At 40.8% G+C, this 12,158-nt stretch overlaps 1 protein-coding gene across 3 annotated transcripts in view; it reads right to left on the minus strand.

The window, feature by feature from the left end:
- The window catches only part of ZNRF3 (zinc and ring finger 3), a 95,503-nt gene that overhangs the window by 26,389 nt on the left and 56,956 nt on the right, over positions 1-12,158 (minus strand). The gene's annotated exons all lie outside the window — the stretch shown is intronic.

Below are 12,158 nucleotides of genomic sequence, written 5' to 3' on the forward strand. Positions count from 1 at the left end.
TACCCAAGCTGTGAATATGCCAAGTTAGAATGTACCGCGGTTCCTCCTATCTCAGATACACAAGGCATGTACTCTGATAATTACCTTAAAATGATAAATTGGTATGTATATACATCAAAAGGGAAAACAAAGAATTATAAGAATTATGTCTTGCATTTAGAATAGGAGATGGCAAAACATTCAAAAATTCTAAGTCCTGCAGGAATTCTATCCAATCTCAGTCAATTCAATGGGGAAGTTCAATCCTCCTGAGAAACAAGCCTCACCTTATTACAGAAAGTTCGTTTCAACAAAACAAGTTTTGGGCCATGGTTCCCAATCCACAGCTTTACGTAAGTATTTAAATATATTAGGAAATGGGAGAAATTTCTAACAGATTCAGCCTGTGTGAAGTTATGTAAAGAGTATAGAACAGGTCTGAGGAATCTACAGTTGTCTATCCAAGATATACTAATACATCTAAGTCAACCACAAGTTATTCAAAAGGCTGAACAGCTTTGTGCTCATTAATATCATACTGCTATCCTCCATCTGGAAGGTAAGACAAGATATGAATATGACCACAGCCCACCAAAGGCGCTGAGAAGAAATGAAAGCAAGCATAACTAAGCATGAAAAATAAGGAGTGATTTAGGCCAATTTTGGGTATATACCTATTTTCAAATACAAGAAACTGATAGGAATTCACAGAATCACACAATCATTCCGGTTGGAAAAGACCCTTGGAATCATCGAGTCCAACCCTCAGCGCGACTCTACAGAGTTCTCCCCTACACCACATCCCCCAACAGCTCATCCAAACGACCCTTAAGCACATCCAGGGATGGTGACTCCACCACCTCCCTGGGCAGCCTATTCCACTTTCTGACCACTCTTTTTCTGAAAATTTTTTTCCTCATGTCCAGTCTGAACCTTCCCTGTTGCAGTTTAAAGCCGTTCCCTCTTGTTCTGTCACTAATTCCCTGGGAGAAGAGACCAGCACCAACCTCTCTACAATGTCCTTTCAGGGAGCTGTAGAGAGTGATGAGGTCTCCCCTCAGCCTTCTCCTCACACTGAACAGTCCCAGCTCTTTCAATCACTCCTCACAGGATTTATTCTCCAGGCCCTTCACCAGCTTTGTTGCCTCCTCTGCACTCGCTCCAGCACCTCGAGATCTCTCTCGTATTGAGGTGCCCAAAACTGGACACAACACTCCAGGTGTGGCCTCACCAGTGCAGAGCACAGGGGGACTATCACCTCCCTGCTTCTGCTGGTCACACTATTTCTAATTCAAACCAGGATGCCATTGGCTTTCTTGACCACCTGGGCACACTGGCAGCTCATGTTCAGCTGCTTGTCAATTAGAACCCCCAGATTCTTCTCTTCCAGACAGCTCCAGCCACACCTCCCCAAGCCTGTAGCAATGCAGGGGGTTCTTGTGGCCCAAGAGCAGGACCTGGCATTCAGTGTCTTCTGCTTAGTATCATCTGCCTTGTTTAGTCTCATCCTCAAGTAGCTGGCCTTCATCCATAGGTTGATATTTACTGTAAACAAGGGCATTTTAGCGATAACACAATCATGATCTGAGGTGAGGAAACAGTAGATACAAGCCTCAACTGTGACAAAATGCGGTGCTCTTTGCAGAGTTTTTAAACGCCTGCATGCAGTCTGTGAAATTATGCTCAGACATACATCATATATACCAAGGTGACTTGTCAAGCAGGAAATGTATTTTTACTTCTGCGCATACTGGAGTTAAAATGCTAGAGCATGTTCCCCTGGGGGTTCTGTCCTCTGTCGGGGATGAGCATCTGCATCCACGACTACAGAATACACAGGTAACCCTCAGTCAGTGACTTCAGTCTTTCTGAACGAACAAAGGTGTGTAAAATTCCCTTGGTATCCCGTAGAATACTACTGATTCTGTGAGATCCTCCCTCCCTCTCCACTAGAGGAATCATCTTGGGTAATAAGTTCAGTAGTAAAAATATGCATGGTGGGCCAGTATTCCGGTTTACCTAGCAACTTTCCATGGGCTTGCTAATATAAGGTGACATGGACTTTCTTTCAAACAGTGATCCTTGGTTTTGGATTAGATTAGTTTCAAGGTCCCAAACTGTGGAGGGCCCTTGTTGTTAATTTGTTGATTTTTTTTTTTTTTAAAAAAAAAAAAAGAAAAGAAGTGGAAAAAAAAGAATAAAAAAGGTGGAGGATTTTTGTTACAAAGGGAAACTGGAAACTTCTCTCCACACAAGCAGAGACATGGCTGTATTGCAGAGGCCTCAGGGTAAGGATTAAAGAAAAACAAAATAGAAACCCTTCCATCTCTAATTAGGGTCTTCATTTGCCAAAGAGCCATTCCACAGCAGGAAGAATTACATTCAGGCCGTTGCTTGGATAACGTCTCCCAGCAGGTTGGCTCCTCAGAGCAGGCTACTCTGAGCCAACAATTTCTGGTTACTTGGAGGCAAGCAGCCTGCATATTGTTTTAACTGGCCTGGCTTTTGCAGCCAGTTTTGCCGAAGAACAATCTTCTATTCAGAATGCAGAGATAAAAGCTTCACTTGGTTTGAATTTGTCTCCAGTTTCTTTCTCCCTTTCTTTTTTTAAACATGGGAATTATAGGTTCTGGAGTTTGCATTATTTCTCTTGTAGACATCAATGTTTTTCCCCCTCTAGCCACTTGATTCTTTGCCAGAGAAGGCTGCTGTCTGGAGTCCAGCCATTCATCAGCCCCTACCTCATCATTAACACTGTGGTGCTGGCGGTCACAGCTCATTGCTGGCGACAGGAAATCCTAACTTGCAAGAGGTTAACCACAGCCCATAAACAGCCAGGCTGGCTCATTAGTCCCTTACAGTCAGCTGAAGGGACCCTCTGGGAGTTTCACCGCTGCTCCCAGACTCAAGAATCTGTGCGTTCTGTGCTCTTCACAAATGCCTTCCTTCCCACCTCTTAAAAGCTCACTATTTGGATCCTCACAGCTAAGGTCCATCTTTTTTCCTATCCAAAGCTGACCAAGTTCTTTGAGCATTCTGAAAAATTAGATGTCTGTGATATATTCTCTTGGCTTACCAGTTGAACAAAACACCAATGGGCCAGTAACTGAAACGTTAATGCACTAGAATACATACATGCTTTTGACATTTTTAATAGTTTTGGTGAGTATTTCATATACAATTCTAAGGCAACAGCTATGCAAATGTTGATAATATATACCTGATCTGTCTAGAGAATTCATGCCACAAATATGTCCGGCTCTAATCTTCAAGAAATAACCTGCTAGAATTGCAAATAGCTTGGTCAACGCTCCCTACATCGGCCAAAAAACCCACTTCATACTCATTGAGTTCACAGTATGATCACTTGATTCATTTGGAGTTGATTCCTTGAACTTAGTACAAACACTAAATCATCATGTCATGCAAACAGGCACCTCTAGATAATATCCACCTGGCCACCACGAAGACAAAATCTTTAGTGCAGAAAAACAGCTTCTGGCAAATTATCTCAAAGGAATAGGATATGAAGAACAAAAATTGTGTTATATTGTTTTTCTCTTTCCTCCCTTTCAACCCTGTGAAAATCATTGCAAAATATTCCCACGTTATGTCTGCAATTTCTTATGATCCACTATTTTCTACCACTGCCAACTGTATCTGCCCATCTTTTACTCTGAATATTGGAGTCCCTCTGATGAAGCTCTGGTTACATTCCCCAGTTCTCCAATTTCTTCCAAAGCCTTCTGTCTCTTAGTGCACCAAAGTTAGGCATGTCACTCATCTGTGAAGTCCTAATAATTCCATTCCCTGCCTCCATATCTGCTCCTTATTGTCTTCACTTTATGATCCATTTATCTGATTCTGCTTGCCAGCCTTCTTTTGTGCTCATTTCTATATTCCAACATAGCTGCACTTACTTGCCCACTCACTTTTCTACTTCGAACTCCATTTCTATAGTTCTTCCAACATGTCTGCCATTGTGCATTTCTCCTGTTAGAGAAATAGGCAGATTCTGCATGTAAAATAAAAATATCTCTCAATGTCTGAGAGGCTCACAAGGCACACAGAATCATGAGGGTCCAAAAACTTAAGACATAAAACATTTATCTTAAAAAATTGTTCCTTAGTCTTTACTCAGCCTGGACTTCCATTCATTTCACTGGGAGTTCTGACTGAGCAAAGACTCCAGTAACACATGTTGTGCAACAACAGCTGCTTCTTTAGCTTAAGGGAGAAGCAGCTGTGTTCCACAGTTGGTTGGAAAGGAGCGAAGATGGTGGTGGGGACTGCTAAGGACTCAACTCTAAAAGTGGACATTTATTTAAAGTAATCAGTCCAACAACAGCAAATCTAAGGAGAGCCCAGAGGGCGAAACATTATAAGAGACAGCCTTTCTTCATGAATAGCTGTTGCTTTTCATAACTGTGCAGTGAACACAAAAAGGAAGTTAGTAAATACAATAACAGATTGACGGCACTAGTTGCCAATGGAAAGGGCTCACCACCACCCATGAATTAAAACCTGACAGATCTACTTCTTCTGAACTGCATAACCTGATTCAGCCTTTGTTTGTCCATTCCTTTGAGCACTCCCCTCTTTGGCTTCAATCCAGCTCTTTCCTTTTACATCTTTCACCATATGATCCACACACAACATAAACCTTTCCTCCATCACCAGAATGTAATTGGCTCACTTGTTAGTTCTCTCACCTGTGCTCAACCTTTCCCTTCTCCCCTCAAAGGGACTGCTGAAATTAAGGTGGAAAGTAGTGTGGAAAGTGAGGATTTAAAGAGAAAAGATATGAGAAAGGTATGTATGAACTCAAGACTTCAACTATAGCGATGAGACTCCTGCTTCATGCCGCATGCCCATGTTCTCTGCAGCCAAACACCCTTACATGCAACATTTCTTCCTTTTTCTTTCCCATTCAAATCCCATTTTTAATCTGTTAAAATAGGCTTGTTGTTAGAGTATGGTCTGTAGGGGATGGAAGAAGAGGCAAGGAGATGGGAAACAGAAGTACACTGGCAAAAGCATTTTGCTTTATGTGATTTTTTGGGGGGCGGGGGGTGGGGGAGTGTTTCAAAAATACACACTTGTCCCTATCAGGAAGATTAGGACGACTGACTGTTTCTGTCTGTCATAGTGAAAATTCAGCTTCTTCCTGAAAAACCATGCATTATCCTCTCTTCTGACCATATCTATGCAATTTTGTTAGAACTCCAGAAATCATTATGTCTATATGCTGTGGAGGTCTGATCACACTGCTAGCACTCGGGAAGTAAAAAGAATGTCAAAAGATAAATGACACCAAAACATTTGCACAAGTAACAGTACCACTTCAAATATAATTTTTTAAAGGTGTTTTATGCTTGTTTAAAAGGGGTATTAACATTTCAGGCATCTGGACGTTATAAATGATAACGAAGTGGGGAATAACAAGAAACTATCAGTATGATATTACAGCACTTCTGTTCTTTGGTGCTTCAGGAAAATGGTAATTCTCAATATATTATTTAGAACAAATACAGTAAGAAAAACACATGCATGGCAGGGATTACAATTATATATACACTATTTCTTTTCATAGTTAACTCTAATTTTGGGCAGTGCTAAGACAACATACTACAAAATGAAAAATTTAAATACAATGTTAATGGAGACTCTTAAAGAACGTGAATGATTCAGAAGGCCAGATTTTAACTAGGATGCTCTTCTTCCCCTCAAAACACATACTTTTTTTCATTACAAAACAATGGGATTGATAAACAATATAGTTTGTGTTTTGATCAGAGTTTTGACATGTTTGGCATGTGCAATGTAGATCTATCAAATAGCCCACTGCCAAAGGAGTCTAGTCTCATTCAAGAAACTTCTCTTCTGCTTTGTAACAGCTTCCTACTTAACACAGAATGTCTAAGAGTTCAAAACAACCAGTATTAAGTTTCTACTGCTGAACAACTTTCCTCAGTCTGTAGTTTGACATGCATTTAGGCCAGCACTGCCATCAGAAAAAGCAGCCCCTTTATCCTCTTCCTCTTACTTGTTCCTACCTCCACTGGACACTATGCTGCCAACAAACCTTCATGTGGTCACAGTGAAACAAACCAACCAGCCAGCTTAGAAGTCACCCATACTATTACTTTTCAGTCAGACCAATTAAATTTTGCCATAAGTTTTGAGACTACTGTCTCAGAATTAATTCTAAATCCTTTTTAGATGCTGTTTAGAAAGAAACATGGGCTGACAAACAGAAGGCAACAAAGGCCCCCAAACTGTGGAACAGATAATACAAGTGGAATGTCAACTACTTCAATGGATGTAAGAAGTTTTCCTGAAGTGACAGTATCTTCTACTGCATGTGGCACAGGACCCATCGTAGGGTGGGTTACTGCAGCTGTCACTACCTGTTGAAAGTATCTGAACAAGCAAAGTTTTGGAAACATTGATCAGTGGTTGTAGACATGTCTCATTAATTTTAGATCTTAATCTACTGCGTAGCTCAGTCCTAATTTCTGAATAGGTTCAGCATGGAATAGCATTTGCCTAAATTCCATATACATTTCTACAACTGAACTGAATTGATTTATACAGGAAATTACCCAAACTGCACATAAAATTATTAATGTTATACAGAAACAAAAGGTATGCTTATATAGACACTGCAATTCTTATTTGTACATGTAACTGCATGCTTAATTTAGGCTACTGATGTAAATGTGTAAGCTGATTTTGTTTAATTCGCCTCGCTTTATTACTTTCCGTAAAAGAAAAGGATTAAAACTGACTCCCCACAGACCCTCTTGTTTCTCAAATCTTAGAACAGATCACACTCTATTCAGGAACTAAACTACCAACATAGCCCCATGATTTCTCATTTGACTACCTTTTAAGAATCTTCATATTTAAACTAAATTCTTAGACAAAAGGTTAGGAATCACAGTTAGACTGTTTAACGCAGACACAAATTATGATTATTCTGTCCCCAACCTCAGTAGTATAATCACAATGATGACATGGCAAAACAAGAGATTCTTCTAGTTAACATTTGTGTAACTGTTTTTGTAAATAAACTCTTAGAGAGAGAAAAGAAGTAAATGGATACTGGAAGAACTGACAGGAGTTTCCTCATATTACAGATTGCTTTGATCTGAAGAAAACAGGAAGCTGTAGTAGCAGGGACATCCTCTCTTTGTTAGGTTCTACTCAGATGCACATCCTCAAATACACACACCCTATTAATACAGAAGAGAAGTCCCTTCAGCAGTCCCTGGAAGAGAAACGAGAACAAAATCCTTCCCTGTGGACTATCAAGCCTGCAGAAAGGGAAGAAGTGCTACTCTGAAGCAAATCTTCAGCATTTTCTCACTACCTATCCTGTACTGAAATAAAAAACAACCCACAACAGCATTGCTGGGTTATATTTCACTGTCTTGACAGATGTTGTTTGCTTCAAAAATGACTACGGGGGGGAAGAACAGGAGGGCTGTGGATTAGTATGTGCAGGACACGTGCAGGTCCCGCCACCACAGTAGAGTGGATGCAGGCATGCAACAGGTATTGTAGGCAGCGCTGCTTTGCCCTTCTCCGAGCAAAGCTGCACTGCTGGAGCACTGCGCTGGCAGGCACTGGAGAAGGGGTCTCATTGTGCTGTATGCAGAGAAGGCAGGAATTCCAGGAGGGGAAAGGTTCCCTTTGAAGCACATGGCACGAAGAGCTTCCCAGTGACCATGGCAACAGCTCAGTGGGTTCCCAGCCTGAGAACCAAGTTACTACAGCCATGCCTCAACAACAAAAAAAGTCTGAAAGAAGGAAAGAGAGAGGGGGAGGTGGGGTCGGGGGTGTGGGGGAGAAAAGCTGGAGCAGAATTAGCCTGGCAGAAACTGAGCGGCTCCCTGGTAGGCAAATCCAGCCAATAATGCTGGTCGGGTTCACGGGGTTTCCTTTTCATTCCCAAAGCTTTCTTCTTCCTCTGTCATTCCCCTTCTAGCCCTATTCAGGACCTCATGAGATCAGTAAAACCCAGGCCTCTGCTTTGCCTGCATGCAGCACTGCCTCAAACAGGGCTGCACTGTGATCAAAGGCAAAGTTAAATCACAGCTGCCACACACACCCTTTTCCCAATCAGGGTCCAGTTTTCACAGGCACTCTAACAGGAGATACATTTTTTTAAACTCTTCCATTTCCATTACACCATATAAATCTGACTAAGAAGAATGAGCAATTAAAAAATCCATATGGGAATGGACACATTAAATTCTGTACAGCTACCAATCCCATTTAGCACATGGATAAACAAGTGGAAAACACAGACCAGGGTTTTACTAAAAAAAAAACAAAAAACAAAACCAATACAAAACCCAACCAAAAAAACCCCCAAAACAAAACAAAAAATCCCCAAACCCAAAACACCCCAAATCAAAAAAGGCCACAACAACCAAAAATAACAATAAGAATAAAACCATACATCTTTGTAGCAGATTTGTATGTCATGGAATTTAGCTCTACAAACAGCTTTTAAGTAGTCTCTACGTTCTACTTCACAATGTTCCAAACTTTCCACAATATTATCTATTTTCTTTCTTTACTACTAAACAATTAAACAAAACCTCCTAATTTATTCCTTCATAGACGCATGCATTCCACTATACATACACAAGCACTCAGCTTTTTGTTGCTACTACATTACTCAAATGTTCACCAGTTTTAGTGAAACGAGTTTAAATTGGCTCCCTTAAAACAGGACTTACAAATTATTTTATGGTATGAGTTAGTCTGAGCTTTTAAACACATTCATTTATGATGACAAAATAATTGTCAGCTTAACCAGGGTAACTCTCCATGTGTATCCTCTTAGTTCATAGCAAAGATGAGGATATTCAAACTAGCCTTCTCAGTGAAAAGTGTCCAAATGAATCAGAATTGCCCACATGTGTCAAACTGGAAAAGGAAGCGCATACACAGACCTGGCAAAGTCTTTTTATTTTGCCCTAAATTATTGAGGCAGACTTCCAGTTATGCCTATGACAGTTTTAAAAGAAAGCAAGTCCTTAACTTCTCTCACTTTCCTGGCACCAACTTTATTCCTACTAGCAAATCAATAGGTCAGATTGAATCAATCACATCACTTTCCCAACATACAAGATTTGGCTTTCATTTCACAGAATGGTTTCTAATGGAATTAAGACCTAAGAATAAATACTAGAAGATCCCAGTGTCAATTCCAGCATTAGGAAATAAATGTGAACTGAAAAGGGGAGATATATCTGCTTCCAGCAGGAGGTATAATTGATCACACAGTCAGACTTCACTAGACAAAGCAGAATTCCTGTGGTCTAGAAGTTCAAATGCCCTATATGCTCAATTTTATGCACTCCACTACATCTTTTAAGGAGGTAAGAATATTCGCATTCACTGAAGTCTTGCTGTTACCCACCTGAGTCATTCACACACATGTGTGCATGGTTGCTTTGCCATTTATCTCACTTGCATAATATCTGGGTATCAGCAGCACCAGCAAAGCTGAAATGCAACACTTCATACATCCAAGAGGCCAGTATGTTTCTGAAATGTTGCATCAGCCCTGCATCTTGTAAAATCCACATTATCTCTGCAGCAGATGTCACAGTTGGGCAGGTCTACTTTACAGAATTTTGGAAAAGCAAGAGCTTACCACAACTCCATTGAAAGGCAAACACAGTATTTGTCTGGAAGATCAAATAGTGCAGGACAAGACACCTCAGGGGCAGGATAAATCAAACTAAATGAGGAACTGACAGTAGGCTTTACACTCTTTGATTTTCTTCCTCCTTTTCTAAATGGAAGAAATTAATTTCCCTTCTGTGTTCGAGCCAACCTTTCCCCCATTTTATTTTCTTTTCTTTTTTCTCTTTCCTTTTTCCTTTCCCCTCTTCTTTCCTTTCTCCTTGTTTTGCTTTTTCTTTTTCATTCCATTTTCTCTCTCTTCTCTCCTCCCCTGTCCTCTCTCTTCTCCTCTTCCCTCCCCCTCTCTCCTCCCTTGTCCTCTCCCCCTTCCTTTCCTTTCCTCTTTCTCTTTCATGTTTTCTTTTAAGTCAAACAGCTGCCAAATTCTAAAAAAACCCAGAAGACACATATACACATGCAGCAGATTTGGTACCTACTCAGGCCAAACTGAATACTCATGTAGCCATTTACAGCAAATTGCATGGAAACGGAACATTTCCGACACCCAGGCAATCGCAATGCAATTTGTTCCCACTGGTAAGATAACCAGGCTGACTTAATTGACAGAGCTGCAAGAAGTTTATGGCTGATACTTCTCTGCTATCTGCACTCAACAGTATTTCAAGAATTCTGAGAAGTCCTTCTAAATCAGGACATAACTTGAGCATAGGGAGGACTGAGCAGAAGGATTACAGAGAAAGGATGGAGAGGAGAAACTACAGCAGCAAGCATGAAGTAGGGAACAAGTATTTCAGGAAAAGAAGGATGGTGACATGAAAATACAGAAGGAGAGCTGCATTACCGCTACTGAGAAGCGAATATTGCCTACTACCTTAGCCAGCCTTTTTTCACCTGTTAAAATTACTGCACAAGCTGACACACAGAAAACATTGTGCCCAAATGGTCTGGACACACCCTACACGGGATGCAGGAGCGACATCACCATCATCACGCATCAAAGTAGATGCTACAGAGCTCCTGAAACAAAGCCAGGGTCTGCTGCTCAGCAGGCCAAGCTTCAGGAAGCTAGGATCAGCAGATACGGAGGTGTACTCACTCTAGAGATAGGTGTGGCTGGGGGGGGGCGCGGGTATGGGGAGTAGAGAGGACATGTTGGAATTTGGGTATGAAGCAGTGGGTCAGGCAAGCAACGTCACTATGTCAGAAAACATTTATAACACTGTGCAGGATATCTATGGTTTCCACTTTCTTCATTCAACTCACACACCTACTTCCTCACATGCTTTTCAAGAGCCTGATAGATAGGAATGAACAGATTCCTTCCTTAAATGGCTTTCCCCAAGACTCAACTTACTCCTGGAATTCACTTACAGATTGCTATGCATCTTTCAGTACCCAATCTCCTCTAATTCCCATCCTCACGAGACCTTATCCTCAGCTTTTATCTTCCTAAGAGCAAAGAAGCATCAGCTGAAATTTCTGTGAAACAGGAACAGTATTCCAAGTTAGAAACAAAGTTGCATTATGCTGAAATTCAATAGAAAGGGCAATCACTTCTTAAAGAGATGTTTCTCATCATGCAGCACAAGCTAAACCTGCAGTAAATTTTAGACAAGCAGATGGTTTCCCATTTCCTCTGCAATGTAGGGTTTTTACAAGTTTTGTTTAGAAATATACAGAGGCAAGTTTTATCTACAAAATATCAACCTAGGATTTTATTTTCTGCCTGATATGCTACATTTTCACCGCTCACCTGAAGTCACCAACACCATCCTACCAAAGTCTCAGCAATGTGAGCCAGCTGGATTTTAGGATGAACCCCTGACATTTTATGCATTTTCAACTACTCAGTTAGTACAAGTACAACTACTGGTAGAACTTGTGGCCCATGCTCTTTCTGCTTTCCTTTTTAACATGTCTGGCAGCAGTAATGGTATCTTACTGACTTCACCCCATAAAACAAAGGGAGAATGTTTTGCAAGGCCTTTAGATTCCAGAGGCCATATTCCACAAGGAGAGTCCAGCAAGATGAAAATTTTTATTTTTTGACCAATACAATAAGATTCACTTGTTATTAGAGATACCTATCCTGCAATTAAAGCAAAGAAATCCCTTCTAGGGTTGACGACTCCTCTTCCCCCCCAAAAAAAGAAAATCAATGTATGTCTTCTGAGAAAATGTACCTAAGGAAAACCAATAGAATGCTTTCATTTTGACTGCTTTTGACTGAGTTAGCATCACACTTGCAGTTCACCCTACTTCTACTCCAATACTGTTCTGCCAAACAACCATTTTTGCAGAAGTCTTTGTTAGGTTTCTACAGAGCTCAAAAAGGGAATGTGTGCACTCAGCTCCTCATCACCATCTCTATCAACTGAGTTACGACATTATCCTTCCCCAAAGCACCTACTGTGAAAACAGGCAAAATGGGAGTATTTCGCAGAGTAAAGGGAATTTTCTCTTGTTTTATTTCTTGCTGATTTTTCTCAGAAGGGAACTAACCCTTCCAA

This window comes from Strix aluco, chromosome 18 (genome assembly GCF_031877795.1).
Source record: "Strix aluco isolate bStrAlu1 chromosome 18, bStrAlu1.hap1, whole genome shotgun sequence".
NCBI lineage: Eukaryota > Metazoa > Chordata > Aves > Strigiformes > Strigidae > Strix > Strix aluco.